The sequence below is a fragment of the Gopherus flavomarginatus genome, chromosome 3, assembly GCF_025201925.1.
Source record: "Gopherus flavomarginatus isolate rGopFla2 chromosome 3, rGopFla2.mat.asm, whole genome shotgun sequence".
Lineage (NCBI taxonomy): Eukaryota > Metazoa > Chordata > Testudines > Testudinidae > Gopherus > Gopherus flavomarginatus.
In genome coordinates this window covers 201,204,977-201,219,663 of record NC_066619.1, presented here as the reverse complement: position 1 = coordinate 201,219,663, position 14,687 = coordinate 201,204,977, and the positions used below count along the sequence as shown (strand labels likewise).

The 14,687-nt window shown below is 43.3% G+C and overlaps 1 protein-coding gene across 5 annotated transcripts in view; it reads right to left on the bottom strand.

Annotated features, from left to right (window-relative positions):
* FHIP1A (FHF complex subunit HOOK interacting protein 1A) overlaps window positions 1-14,687 on the bottom strand; it is a 147,683-nt gene that overhangs the window by 120,582 nt on the left and 12,414 nt on the right. For 4 of the 5 annotated variants that reach the window (XR_007773447.1, XR_007773448.1, XM_050946270.1 and 1 more), the window contains exon 2: window positions 2,731-2,805. The exons of the other annotated variant lie outside the window; for it this stretch is intronic. The gene's annotated coding sequence lies outside the window, so the exon portion shown is untranslated. The remainder of the gene's footprint in view (window positions 1-2,730; window positions 2,806-14,687) is intronic. 5 annotated transcript variants of the gene reach the window in all.

Here is a 14,687-nt window from a genome sequence, read left to right as displayed (position 1 = left end):
GTGTTTGAATAAGGTCTACAAAAAGCCAAATGCTATAATTTTCTTTTGATAAAGGAGGAGATTTTAAAGGATGTTTATAAAATAAACAGGACTCTCCAAATCAGACAGGTTTAAAGGTAAGTTTTGGATCGGAAACCTCAAAAAGCAGGGTCCTGGAAAATGGACAAATTTAGGTGCCTCAAGTTTACATGAATTAGCCTGTTTAATTTCCAGAAGAAAAGATGCATCTTAGTTTAGCATGGGAAAAGACTAGTCCCTTTTCCAGTTCACAGATCTTTCATTACTAAAGTTCAAATACCAATGGCTGAAGACCTAGACAACAGGCTCCAATTCTTGGAACAAAATTGAAAGGCTCCACTGTATTTGAGGATACAGTGATTTCAGGGGTGGATTAAGCTACACTGGGGCCCTGGGCACAATGAACATTTGCAACTCCATATCCTCACCCCTACCGTGGGGCCCCACCCCCTGCTCCTCCCCTTCCCACAAGGCTCCACCCCCTGGCTTGGCCAGAAGTCAGGCCATGGTAAGAGCAGAGCTGCCTAGAGAGCCGGGCCACTTTGGAGAGCCCTGGACCCGCCACATGCCTTGGGCAGCATAGCCTGCGGGGTAGGGACAAGGGCTGGGGGGCTGTTCTCAGGCACCTTGGCCCCCTGCCCAAGGCAGGTGCAGGGCCTGGGGCTGGACTTTACTCAATATACTTTTAAGAAAATATTTTGCTTTTAGAGTGTACCAAATGGCAGGTACCTATAAAAACAAACAAACAAAAACCAAAAAAACTACCCCACACTCACTAAGATTACACAACCACCCACTTTCCAAACTGGAGCACTGAATGACACACCACCCGTACCAGAAAAAATAAGGGAATAAAATAAGAATTCATGGAAATACTGGAGACTGGAAAAAGTACATTAGTTATAAAAAGTTACAGAGTGAAATCTGTACCTCACAAAATCAATGGAGTTTTGACATGGACTTAAGCGAGGCCAGGATTTCACACATGGTTTAATATACTGAAATGTGTTATCACAGTAATGTCTACCTTTTTTATATTTGTAAGATTCAACCAATATTCTGGAATACTAGGTGCTGAACAGCAACTAGGGGCTGTGGATGGGAGAGGTCACATTTTCAGTGCCGATCAAGCTTGTCATGTACAGTAGATAAATATAAGACAAATAAAACTCCATAAGGTTAGTCAAAGTCAAAACCTTTTCCTCCTTCACTTTCTTCCTTTAATATGAAGGACATAGGAAACTGTAACAATTTTAATATAATAAAATAATAGAATAACTATACAGACACTACCCAGGTTACACAAACCTGACTTACGGAAATCTGCACTTACAGGAAAAGTTCCATAAGCGTGCGTTTGTTGTTTTTTTGGGGTTTTTTTTTTGGGGGGGGGGGAGAGGCACATAATAGTCAGAGATACATTCCTCACTTACGCAAAATTCAACTTATGCAAGGTGTTCCAGAATGGAACACTTGTGTTAAGTCAGGAAGCATCTGGGGGAGGGGAGTGGGGAAAACAGAGGGGCCAAGGAGTAGTAGTATTTCTGTGAAAGAAGCAATAACCAGGTCCCTTTTCCACAATAAACTCTGAGCCCATGGTATCACCATAAGAGGATACTGAATTGCATTCGAAATGAAAAGTTTGCCTTAGAGATTCAACTGCACCCTGTGTCCATTTTCTATAACCTACACCATCCAAGCTAGCGCTAGGAAAGATGAACAGTAACATACGCTGAACCAAGCAATTTCCTGTCCTTGGAAGAAAATATTCACATCTGGGTCGAAATTTATATTTATATTTATATATATTACACACCCACACGACCACCATTCCCCCCCCAAAAAAAAGACCACCACAAAAATATCAAAAAACACATTATAACTTGAAACATGGTAACAAACAAAAGAACCACAAGTGAATCTTGAAACATGAAGAGTAAAATAGATTGATTTTTTGCATATATTCCACTTACCGTATATACTCGTTCATAAGCCGAATATTTTCGGTAAAAAGGTGACACGTCAAAAAGCGGGAGTTGGCTTATAAATGGGTCTACACCAAAATTTGATGACTCCAAACTCTATGGAATCACTGAATTGAATATCAAATGCACTGTCATTTTGTTTACCTGGAATGTCTGCACGCATGGAGCCCCTCAGCTCCCTGTGGCCGCGGTTCACCATTCCCAGCCAATGGGAGTTGCGAGAAGTGGCACACCACTTCCCGCAGCTCCCGTGGGCTGGGAATGGCAAACCATGGCCACTGGGAGATAAGGGTTACCGTGTCTATGAATGCTCCAGGTAAACAAAACGTCACAAACCGCCAGCGGCTTACCTTGACGGGCTGGGAGCCAAAGTTTTCCAACTCCTGAAATGCAGGGTCGGTTTATGAAAGGGTCATATCATTTTTGATATTTTTATTTATCCATCTTGGGGGATAAGCTTATAAATGAACAGGCTAATGAACAAGTATATACGGTAATTTGACATATGGGATATAGTACAGTAATTAATAATTAAAAAAACAAAACAAAACCATGGGAAAACCTGCCCCACAATGAACCTGATTTTCAATAATATTTAAGTACTTACATTGTTTAAAGTCTAGAATCTTTTACAGGCCCACATATTTTATTTCTACTTGCAAACAGTTTTAAAGCTACAGCTTCACTGCTAAACTTGATAGTCATAAAAATGAGATGAAGTATTTACCTCCTTCTCTCTCACACAGCTTGAAAAGTCCACTCTGTCAAGCTACCAGTGCGAAGCTTTCCTGAGCATGAGAGCCTGAAAAAAATGTAAGTTTTTAGCTGGAATGTAAATATATCTATTCACTTCAAATTTCAAAGATTAACTGATGCAATGTGGATTTCCTCAGTCTGCAGGACTCCTGCTGTTGCTCATAGTTTTGCTGAGTGACAACAAATTGAAAATAAGACCCTATCATTTCACTCTGTTATTCATAACACTATAGTAAGAAGTGAAATTGTCACGAATTGCATCAATTTCATGCAAATTTGATTTTTCCAATAGTAGCAGGTGGGGAGAAAAATAACTAGAAGGTTAGTATAAGAGAGGCCTCTTTCATGTCCTTTCCTCACAGCAGCTAGAAATAAAAAGTTCCTTACCATATCCAGCAAAGAGAGAATGATTACGAAATTCCAAATGTATCGTGCATCTTCTAGATATACTATGACACAAAGATGGAGTCCCCAGGCAAGATCCAGGGATAAAAGCTGAACCACCTCTGCCTCATTCTGGTACCCCAGCTAGTGGGATGGGGGATTCTCATCCGTGTTCCCCTTAGATCTTACTGGTGGGGCTGTTCCACTGCCATCTTTCATAGCTACCTCTGGAGAGTTAGTTTATGCCTCCTTGTCATAAACAGAGTGTTAAGGATTAATGTCTCTTATACCTGTAAAGGGTTACAAGCAGGAAACTGGACACCTGACCAGAAGATCTATCAGAAGACAAGATACTTTTAAATTCGGGTGGAGGGAAGTTTGGGTGTGAGTTCTTTTTTCCTCTCCCGGGGGGGTCTGAGAGAGACCAGACATTACTACAGGCTCTCTAAGTTTCTTTTCATATAGTAAGTAAAACAGGCGGTTTAGGCTTTTTAATTGTTTTACACTATTTGTATTTGTGGATCTGGCTGGTTAACTTTTATATGTGTAGTTGCTGGGAATATTTTGATTTGTATTGGTACTGGCGGGAAAGTCTCTTTCTGGTGTCTGTAAGCTATAAGACCCTGTAATATTTACATCTTGAAGTTACAGAGATAATTCTTTACTTTTTCCTTTCTTTTATTAAAAGATTTCTTTTTAGAGAACCTGATTGATTGTTTTCTTGTTTCCCTTGTTTTATCCCAGGGGACTGGGATAACTCACCAGGACTGGTGGGGGAGACAGGAGGAGGAAGAGAGAAAATCTCTCTCTGTTTTCCCTGAAACTGTTTGCCTCTTTGTGAAAGGGAAGGGAGATGCTTCTCTGTATGGTGATTTAAGGGGTTAGATCAGTATCTCAGGATAGCCCAGGGAGGGAAGTTCTGAGAGGGGGAAGGTGGGGGAATGGTTTATTTCTCCTTGTTTTAAGAACCCAAGGGATCTGGGTTCTTGGGGTCCCCAGGGGAAGTTGGGGAGGTCAGAGTGCCCCAAAACACTATATTTTTGGGTGGTGGCAGCCTATCAAAATCTAAGCTGGTAATTAAGCTTAGGGAAATTCATGCTATGACACTCCTGCTAGTAGAAATCTGGTAGCTTTTTCAAGACTCTTACCCTACAAATCCCAAATGTTCCTGTTTTTAACCAAGATGTAAAATTCATGTTATCTCTGAATATTTAAACATACTCTGCCAAAAATTCTGGACAGATACCACTTCTTGTAATCATTACAAATTGCAAAAGATTGGGTTTAAAAGGCATTAATTCAACCTCAACTTTACATGACCTCACAACATTACTGCAATTATCCATAGCTCAGCAGCAGCCCATGTGACCTAAAGAGGCAATCCAGTCTGCCTTGCTGCCATTACAACATAATGTTGTCTCCAGCTGCCTTTACTTCACAAAAAAACATTGACTTTCTGCTAGTTGATGCACTACACAGGCGGATGTTAAGGTAACGCTGAGACCAGCGGTAAGTATTGTATATAAGCGATTCAAAGCTTAAAACTTCTTAAGATAACACAGCCTCACTGACATATGAAGCATTATCACTTTTACAATGGCATCAGAAGGAATCAGATCATGTTTTCTGTATCTTTAATTCATGCAACTTAAAAAACAAACAACTGATCCATAAATAAGGTAACTCAAGCCAAGTGTTGCTGAATTTTACTCAGGCCTAGAGGGAAGTGTTCATGCAAAAATATATGCCACTGATTCTGCTAGGAATTCTTCCTTGTAGCCAACATATTACATTGTAGTTTATACCAACTAGTAGAGAATACAGACTACTGGATTGTCAGGGTGGATACAAATCTATAAGAAACAAAATAAAACTTTTTTTTTATTTAAAATCAGATATAAATTTTTTAAAGTTTTTTAAAAAATTTTAAATTAAATTTTAAGTTATAACAACTTAAAGCCTAAACTTATTATGATTAAATACACAAAATTGTATTAAACAGTACATTTGCTACTGAAGAAAGCCAAACCACTGGAAGTCACAGGCTAAGCACCTGGAAACAGAGTTTGTTGAAATGCTAAACCAGCTTCTGACAGCAGTAGCCTCTTGTGCATATACAGAGAGATACCTTCTTCATTTCAGTTTACTCAATTATTTCAGTTCAATGACCAGTTGATTCAAAGTTAAGAAACTGAATAGGAGTCGAAAACAAAAAACTTTCCTGCTTTTTCCTCTTCCAATCTATTAATCAAAACTAAGCATGAGAGGATGAGATCTACTCTTTCTAAAAATCTAGAAGGATGTGGTGACCTAAATTCCCTCTAAGCTGTGCGGCCGCGCAGCTGCCAGTAAGCCCAAAACAGGGGCCGAGGCCGGGAGAGGCACCCCTCCCAGCCTGCCCAGCCCCAGCATGGGCCTGCAGCGACCGGGGTAGAGGCGCCCCACCCCACCAGCCCCAGCACGGAACTGCCCTGGATTTGCCCTGGCTGGGGCTGAGGAGCTCCTCCCTCAGCCCAGCCCAGGCCCACTGGAGCTGCCAGGGAGAGGAGCCCCTCCCTCGGCCCAGTCCAGCCAGAGCTGCCACAGCCAGGGAGAGGAACTCTGCCCCGGCCCCGAGCTGCTGCAGGGAGTCCTCTCTCCCCCTGCAGCCTGTACCCCAAACCCTTCATCCCTGGCCCTACCCTAGAGCCCGCACCCCCAGCCGAAGCCCTCACCCTCCCACATCTCTGCCCCAGCCCTGAACCTCCTCCCGGACCCCAAACCACTCATCTCTGACCCCACCCCAGAGCCTTCACCCCCTAGCCAGAGCCCTCACCCTCCCTGCACCCAAACCCTCTGCCCCCTTCCACACTCCAAATCTCTCAGCCCCACCCCACCACATGAATTTTGTTATGTGCACGAATATGAAGCTGATGTATTACACATCACTTCCACATTGGTGCAATAAAATTCATTCTGCACACGGACATAAAAAATTAAAAGGAACACTGATGGTGACCAGAAACAAATCAGCTCCATTCACTCACTATTTTCTTTGTCTAGTAAGTTAGTTTTAAATGCAAAACATGGTTTTGATAAACTTTATTTTCTTATGTATCTAGCACATTTAAAATAGCTTTATTTGCTAACACTGATGCTGTTTTTGTGCATTTTAATTGATTTTGAGTTCCCATATGAATAGAACTTGACATAAATCATAAATTTAAATAAAACAATCGTTCAGTAACTAACAAATGCATCATTATTTTCTAACCTTAATTTTTACCTTTATTATGAAACTAAATAAATGTAAATTAAGCTATATAATTGCTTAAATAAATGTATATAGAAATAGTGACACACTGAATTTGGGGCAAGGCTATAGTTAGTTGCCAATCAACACGTTTTAGTGGTTACCAACACAGGAGAATCATCTCCTTTTAGGAAAAGAATAAGTACAAATGAAAAACAAGATTTCAATCGATTATTTAAATCAAGGTTTCCTGCTTGCTAGTTTCAGTCATGATTAAAATTGGTGATTAAATCAATCCACCCTGCTCATTGTACCCTAACAGTGAAAGAATTTTGTTCACGAGTCATGTGATGTGATTTTATTTTACCAAGATGACTTGAGTTGCAACAGAAGTCATTTAGGCCTTAACATTTTGATTGGCTTAGCTACACTGCTCTCTTGAGTGCCATAGCTTAGCAGATCTAAGCTCCAGTGTGGATGCAGCTAGATCAATGGAAGAACGCTAAAGGAGCTGGATTACCTAGCGCAGAGGTCGGCAACCTTTCATAAGTGGTGTGCCAAGTCTTCATTTATTCACTCTAATTTAAGAGTTTGCGTGCCAGTAATACATTTTAATGTTTTTAGAAGGTCTCTTTCTATAAGTCTTATAACTACTAAACTATTGTTGCATGTAATTTAAGTAAATAAGGTTTTTAAAAAGTTTAAGAAGCTTCATTTAAAATTAAATTAAAATGCAGAGCCTCCCAGACTGGTGGCCAGGACCTAGGCAGTAAGAGTGCCACTGAAAATCAACTTGCGTGCCGCCTCTGGCATGCGTGCCATGGGTTGCCTACCCCTGAGCTAGCACAACAGAAGAAACCCTTCACTCACTGTAGGAAGTATCTACACTACAATACTACAGCTGCATAGCTGGCCCCCGTATGGAAATCCTTCCAAATACACTTATAAAAATGCTAGATTATTAATCATACATCCATCTATGAAATCATTACGTGACAAATGCAATACATCACAAATGCAATTTGTTAAACTGTCTTAATTATTTTTGTTTGTATCATAGTAAACACACCATTTCAGAAAAGCTTTGCTTTTCTCAAGGGGTGATTATGGGGGTTCTAAGGAGAAAAAGATAAAGAACATTTAAACTGTACACCATGAAGGGTTAATCATTTAAACCAGGAGCACATAAACTTTGTTCAAGGGAAGGCCAAGTTAGCAATTTTCCAGGCCCCAAAGGCTTCATCTGCTTTCATGGGCATAGGCAACCTCAGACCTCATCTGCTTAGAGAAATTTTGCAAAAACATCTCACCACAGCTAAGAGCAAACAGCATTACCAAGTTAGGAAACTAGCATAGATTGACCGCAGCCTATCACCAGTGTTTTAAGAACTGTGCCATCTAACCGTTCTCAGAGGAGATCTAATCGCCATGTCTGCAATTATTATTGGCAATGTTGCCAGCCTTGGTAGGGCTGAGGGTGTCAGCAACAGTGGGAAATGTGCAAGCAGTACTCTCTCAAATTTGAGTATTATGACTATGAAATCATTCCAGTTCCTCACCATTCAAAAACATTTAAGAAACTAATGAAGTTTCTAATTCTTTATTTGAAACCACAAGGCATTCTCCCCTAAGTGCACACACACATATAAATTAATACTAACGAAAGTTAGGAATTTGCATCAAAGGAAGAATATGCTACTCTGAACATACTTTGTTGCAGTTAGAAACTGCAAACATCAGAGCTATGCTTAGAGCTAAGCACAAAGCTATGTCTTACCCCAGTAGTTCTCAACTAGGGGTACATGTAGTCCTGGGGGTACACAGCAGTCTTCCAGGAGGTACATCAACTCATCTAGATATTTGCCCAGTTTTACAGCAGGCCACATAAAAAACACTAGTACAATCAGTACAAATTAAAATTTCATACAGACAATGACTTGTTTATACTACTCTATATACCATACACTGAAGTATAATGTTTATAGTCCAGTTAATATATTTTATAATTGTATAGTAAAAATGAGAAAGCAAGCAATTTTTCAGTAAGTGTGCTGTGACCATTTTGTATTTTTAGGTCTGATTTTGTAAGCAAGTAGTTTAAGTGAGGTGAAACTTGGGGGTACACAAGACAAATCAGACTACTGAAAGGGGTACAGTGGTCTGGAAAGGTTGAGAGCCACTGTCTTACATGTTCCTGCAACGAGTGGTACAAAAGGGAACAAAGAAAGGCATTATTGGAAGAGTCCCAAAAGCCATGGAGAAGTGGAACCCACCGTTCCTCTTGCCCCAACCTCAAAGCATGTGAAAGCCTCTTGCACCAAATCTATGCCATAGGTGTTCCAAGGGTATTTGGGTGAGTAGGAAGTCATTTAGCAGCAAAGCTGGAAACAGTTACTGGGTACACCATGCACCTTTCTGAAAAGGTGGTCATACACACAACTGAATGTCTGGGCCCACCGATGGGGGAGGGGGCAGGCAACTGCCCATTTAAAAGGGCCGGGGGACCCCCAGCCACCGCCGCAGGGTTCAGAGGCAACACCATGGGGGGAGATGGACAGGAAGGGTCAGCCGCTTGCCCTCCCGAGACACCTGCTCAGGGCCCTCGACCCAGTAGCCAGCCTTGGCTGGGGAAAATAAGGGGTGGGGCGAGAGCCTCTCCTCTTCCAGACACACTGCCCTGAGGCTCTAGGGACAGTGGCCAAGCGAGCCGGAGTATGCCAGGGAGGGCTCAAAGTCAGCTCCTGTCCTGGGAAGCTGAGTCTGGGCAAGGCAGCCCTCTCCCTGCCCAGGCTCAGCTTCTGGGGACAGGAGCAAACTCTAAGCATGCCGGGGTGGGCTCTGGCTCGCTAGGCCACTGTCCCTAGAGAAGCTGAGCCTGGGCGGGGTGGCCTGCTGCTGCTGCAGCCAAGCACTCTCCCAGGCAACTGCTGTGCTGAACCGGGCAGCATCTGGGAGTGGCTCCGGAGCCTGGCTGCCAGAAAAGCAGCTGAACAGACAGGGAGAGCCGGGCTGGCGCAGCAAGAGGATAGAGCCCCCCGCCCAGGTAACATGAGATGGGAAGGAGGGGATGGGGAGAGTGCAGGGGCCCCAGGCTTGGAGGAGTCATGAGGGGGGGTCATGGGGAGGGGTCACGCATCTCCCCTTAGCTGGTGCCCCTTTTTGTGTCCCTCCCACTAGTCACCTATAGCAGGGCTCCTAGGCGTGCGTGGGGTGGTCCCGGCAACAGTGAAGGCAGCTGGGTGGGCACAAAGAAGTCCTGGCTGTGCCAGAAGAGCACACCCAGCAGTGCAGCAAGCAGCATCTTGCCGGGCACCAGTTAGCACAGCACCACGCAAAATGTCAGGTAGACTGTGTCTGCGCAAGCTAGGGACCCACTGACTGTTCTGTCCTGGGGCCCGGAATTGCTGTCAGTGGGCCTGTGAATGTCACTCTGGGAACCATTAACTTATTCTCCAGCTGCACCTCTCTCTCAGAAGAGAAGGGTATTGCACAAGTAAGGAGAAAATACTTGGCATATCTTCTAAAAAAAGCCATGTTGGCAGGTGGAGGAGGGGAAGCAAGGCGCCACGATGGCAGTGCAATTTCCTTTCCTCAATAGATCCATGTGGGATTTGGAATCCATACCCACACCTCACGCATAGACCAGTTCTAAGAAGGATATTTGTCAGAAGCTCAAAGAGATGAGCTTTACAGGGTTTCTTTGTTCCTCCTTGGATTTTTCTTAGGGGGGTATGATTTGACCTTATATTATGCACCATATTTTGATGTGCAAGCATAATTTATTTGATTTACACACATGCTTAAAGAAGAAACATCACAATAAGTTATCCCAATATAACAAGGCATTTCAGCTCTGAAGTGTGATTATAAAAATAAAGTATCAGAGGGGTAGCCATGTTAGTCTGCATCTGTAAAAGCAGCAAAGAATCCTGTGGCACCTTATAGACTAACAGACGTTTTGGAGCATGAGCTTTCGTGGGTGAATACCCACTTCTTCATAAGACTTTCATCTGAAGAAGTGGGTATTCACCCACGAAAGCTCATGCTCCAAAACGTCTGTTAGTCTATAAGGTGCCACAGGATTCTTTGCTGCTCTTATAAAAATAAACCTTCTTATTCAACATAACAGCTTGAATAAGCACAGAAAGCAACCTGTTTGAGAAAGTAAACGTTTCTACTGCAGTTAATGCTGTAATGCCAGCACAGCAGTGAAGAACCAAGCTGAATTTTCTTCTGGCTTGCATATCACAAACCAAAATCATCAGCCACATTCTAGCGGCAAAATCTTTCCTACTGGTAGTAAGAAGCAAAAAAACACAGCTTGACTTTCAGTTCCCATACCTAGTAGTTCAAAAGACATTTTTTAATTAGGCCTGATCTACACTACAAAGTAAAGTTGATGTGGGTCCATTTGCATTGACCTAGTTATGCACGTGTCTATGCTAAAATTGGTCTCCCATCAGAGTAAGTGGCCTAGTACAGCAATGCAGTAGAACTGCCTCTCCCTACTGAGGTTGACACAGTTTCAGCATAGACACTGTATTACTTGTGAAACTCTAACCGTCCTTCAGCACCAGTCTCACAATGCTCCTATCCCTGCAATAGCAAACATTCATTTCAAAGTTTTGAACTCCACTATCCAGTGACTGGGTAGGCTTCCAGTCTCTGCAATCTTCAAAAACCCCTGTGTGTTTTTTTAAATGCCTCTCCTTGATTGCCCACCTTGGTCAATACACCTAGCAGCTTACCTTTGTTGTGTGCCCTGCCTAACCAACAAACAATGCCAGCTCCATACACACACAGCTGCCTGGAATAGGAAATTAAGATTGGATCTCCTCAGATTGTGGGGAGCAGAAGCTGTGCAGACACAGCTACAAACAAGCCACAGAAATATTGACATCTATGAGAAGATTGCCCAGGGGATTCTGGCAAAGGGGCATGACAGGGATCAGCAGCAATGCTGCATGAAAACAAAGGAACTATGCCAGGCAGACCAGAAAGCAAGGGAAAACAAGAGATCTCATCCTGCCCTGGAGACCTGCTGCTTTTACAAAAAACTGCATCCCATACGTGGCGATGACTCCGTCAGTGCCCCACATACTCGTGTGGCTATCTTGGAGGAACCCAAGATAAAGAACCCTTTGAGGAGGAAGACACAGCGGGAGCCTCCAACCATGCTGCAAGCCAGGAACTGTTTGAAACTCCACAGAAGTCAGTCCTGGCTGACAAGTGCAGGTGAGCCTGGTGATGAAGGGGGAAGGAAGCTTGGGTAAGTATGTATATGCATTAATCTTAAAATGTGAATTTTGTTTTTCCCCTTTCCTTCAGGCCTCATCTCTACTTCCCCTTTACTCTGCTTTTGTTCTCCATTTAAAAATGGCACTTGGCCCATTTGCAAGTTACGACAGGTATTGATTTTTCATTCTTTTACTGGTATGTTGTTAGAAAAGGAAAGGCTAGCATGTTCTAAAAAGGGTTGTGTAGCAGTCCAGTTTCACAAGCCACATTAGATCAGTATCCTGTGCTTTGATAGAGGTAGAACAGACAGAAGTAGAACTGGCATCTGCATTTCCTTTCTGTGGCTCATTGTGGTGGGGAGGGGAAGCAGGAGACCATCTGCATGACTTCTCTGCCTATCAGAATAGGGATGGCTCTTTTATTCTCTTGAGAGATCTCAATGAAACTTTCATAGAAATACTCCACAATCCTCTCCCAAAGATTTCTAGAAATGGCAGCCTGGTTTCTTCCACTACAATAGCACCACAGCACTAAACAAGCTAGCAGGATACAGGCTGGAGTGGTTTCAGGACACTAGTAGCAAGCAGCTGGGTTCTCTGTGCCTCTATCACTATCAGGAGTGAGACAGCAGCCCTCCCTCAATCCCCCAAATCACTGCCTGTTAAAATATTGCAAATATATTCACTGCCACTTCACAATACCTGTACCCAGGGAGAGGGGCCAAACTGTATAGTTACATGCAGAGGTGCTGGAACAGTTTTTATAGTGGGGGTGCCGATGATGGAAACCGTGTATTTGGTGTTTGTTATTACTACTTCAAGCCAGGAGGTGTGGCAGCTACCTGCAACAGAGCACTTCCCTTCCTCCCAGCCAGGTTATACTCGCCACAGTTTGAGCTAGAGAGTGGTGCTGTAGCTAGCGGCTCCAAAGTTAAAATGTCAAAAAGCATTTCTTATTAAGGATATTTGTAGGAATAATACAAGGGAGTTTGAGACTTAGCTTTCCCTTTCCATTCTGATTATAAATCTAATGGTGTCTTTTTTTTTTTTTTTAAATCAGCAGCTTCTGGCGTGGACACATTGAGGCATCCCACCTAGGGGCATTGGAACAGTGAAAAGTGGACGAGTCTGGCTCATCCACTTTTCATCACAGGTCCGGCTCCTGGCCCCTCCTCTTCTGCCTGACCACCCTAGTCAGGTCAGAAGCTGGAGCCTGGCCCAAATAAGAGCTGACCAGGAAGCCCAGGCAGCTGTGGGGAACCATGGACCTTCTACGTAGGGTTGCCAACTTTCTAATAGCACAAAACTGAACACCCCTTCCCTGCCCCTTCCTCACCCCTTCTCTGAGGCCCTGCCCCTGCTCGCTCCTGTGATGGGTTCAGTTACAGAGACCCCCCTTGAGTCTGTCACTTGATGTGCTGGAATTACCTCTGAGCCCATTTTCCCTGATGGCTTGGGACGCCAGAACCCTGCCTTGTTGAGCCAAACACACTAGTTTGCTGCAACACAGATTCAGGTCTGAACCACACCTCCAAAGCAGCAGGCTTTAACCAAAAACTGCTCAGCAGGTCACCTATCTCCAGCACCCAGCTCCCAATGTGATCCAAACCCCAAATAAATCTGTTTTACTCTGTATAAACCTTATACAGGGTAAACACATAAACTGACCACCCTCTATAACACTGATAGAGAGATGCACAGCTGTTTGCTCCCCCAGGTATTAATCACTTACTCAGGGTTAATAAAAATCACTGTTTATTAATTAAGTATAAAGAGTAGGATTTAAGTGGTTTTAAGTAATAACAGACAGAACAAGTTTCAGAGTAGCAGCCAAGTAAGTTACCAAGCAGAATAAAACAAAACACAACAAAACACACAAGTCTAAGCCTAATACAAGTAAATCTCATCCTCAGAGATGTTCCAATAAGCTTCTTTCACAGCCCTCGTCCAGACTAACCCGCGGCATCGGCGGGTTAAAATCGATTGCTCGGGGATCGATATATCGCGTCTAGTCTGGACGCGGTGTATCGATCCCCGAGCGCGCTTACATCGATTCCGGAACTCCATCAATCCGAACGGAGTTCCGGAATCGACGCGGAGAGCCGCGGACATCGATGCCGCGCCGTCCAGACTGGTGAGTACCTCGATTTTAGAAATTCGACTTCAGCTACGTTATTCTCGTAGCTGAAGTTGCGTATCTAAAATCGATTTTAATTCCTAGTCTGGACGTGGCCACAGACTAGACTCCTCCTTAGTCTGGGCCCAATCCCTTCCCCTGGTGCAGTTCTTATTAGTTACAGCTCAGGTGGTAACTAGAGGATTTCTCGTGACTGGCAACCGTCTTTGTTCTGTTCCACCCCCTTTCATATCTTTGGCACAAGGCAGGAATCCTCTCTCTCTCTGGGCATAATGGGTTTGCTCAAGCAACAAACCCAAGCGTTTTAGACCATTATTGACCTACAGGTCCAAAGAATCTAGACTCAGCAGCCTTTGCAGTCCTAGGAGAACTCCAAGTTTGCTGCCTTCTACAGCTGCTTTCCTCGCCACATACACACATTACACGTGGCACCACAATATACATTCTTACCCCTAGGACCCCATGCCAAGTGGCAAAAAGTGACATATACTAACCTGTAAAACCACAGACTGACGGGTATGTATGTACCCACAATGGACTGCACTGAGCTACTGTTTACAAACATTGACATACATGTTTACTGTTTACTTCCACTTCAATTTGGGATTGTAAACTGTGGTTCATCCTCAGTTTGTATGTGTTTGTTTGCACCCTAACTTTGTTAACTGCTGATGTGCACACAATAAAGCTCTATTTTTGTAGAGTCAGAGTATCTTTATTAGTTCACACCAAGCATTGTAGAACATATAGCAGGAGGCAAAGAATCAACCACATTTGTAAATGTACACCAAGTATTACAGAATTCATAGAAACATATAGAATATTATAATACAAACCAGACAAACTCTGCTTCATGAAAATCAACAGAGACCGCTACTGTTGCTGTTAAAATGCTCCTTTAAAGCCTCCTTTAATCACATAGCTCCATGGTTGGCTCT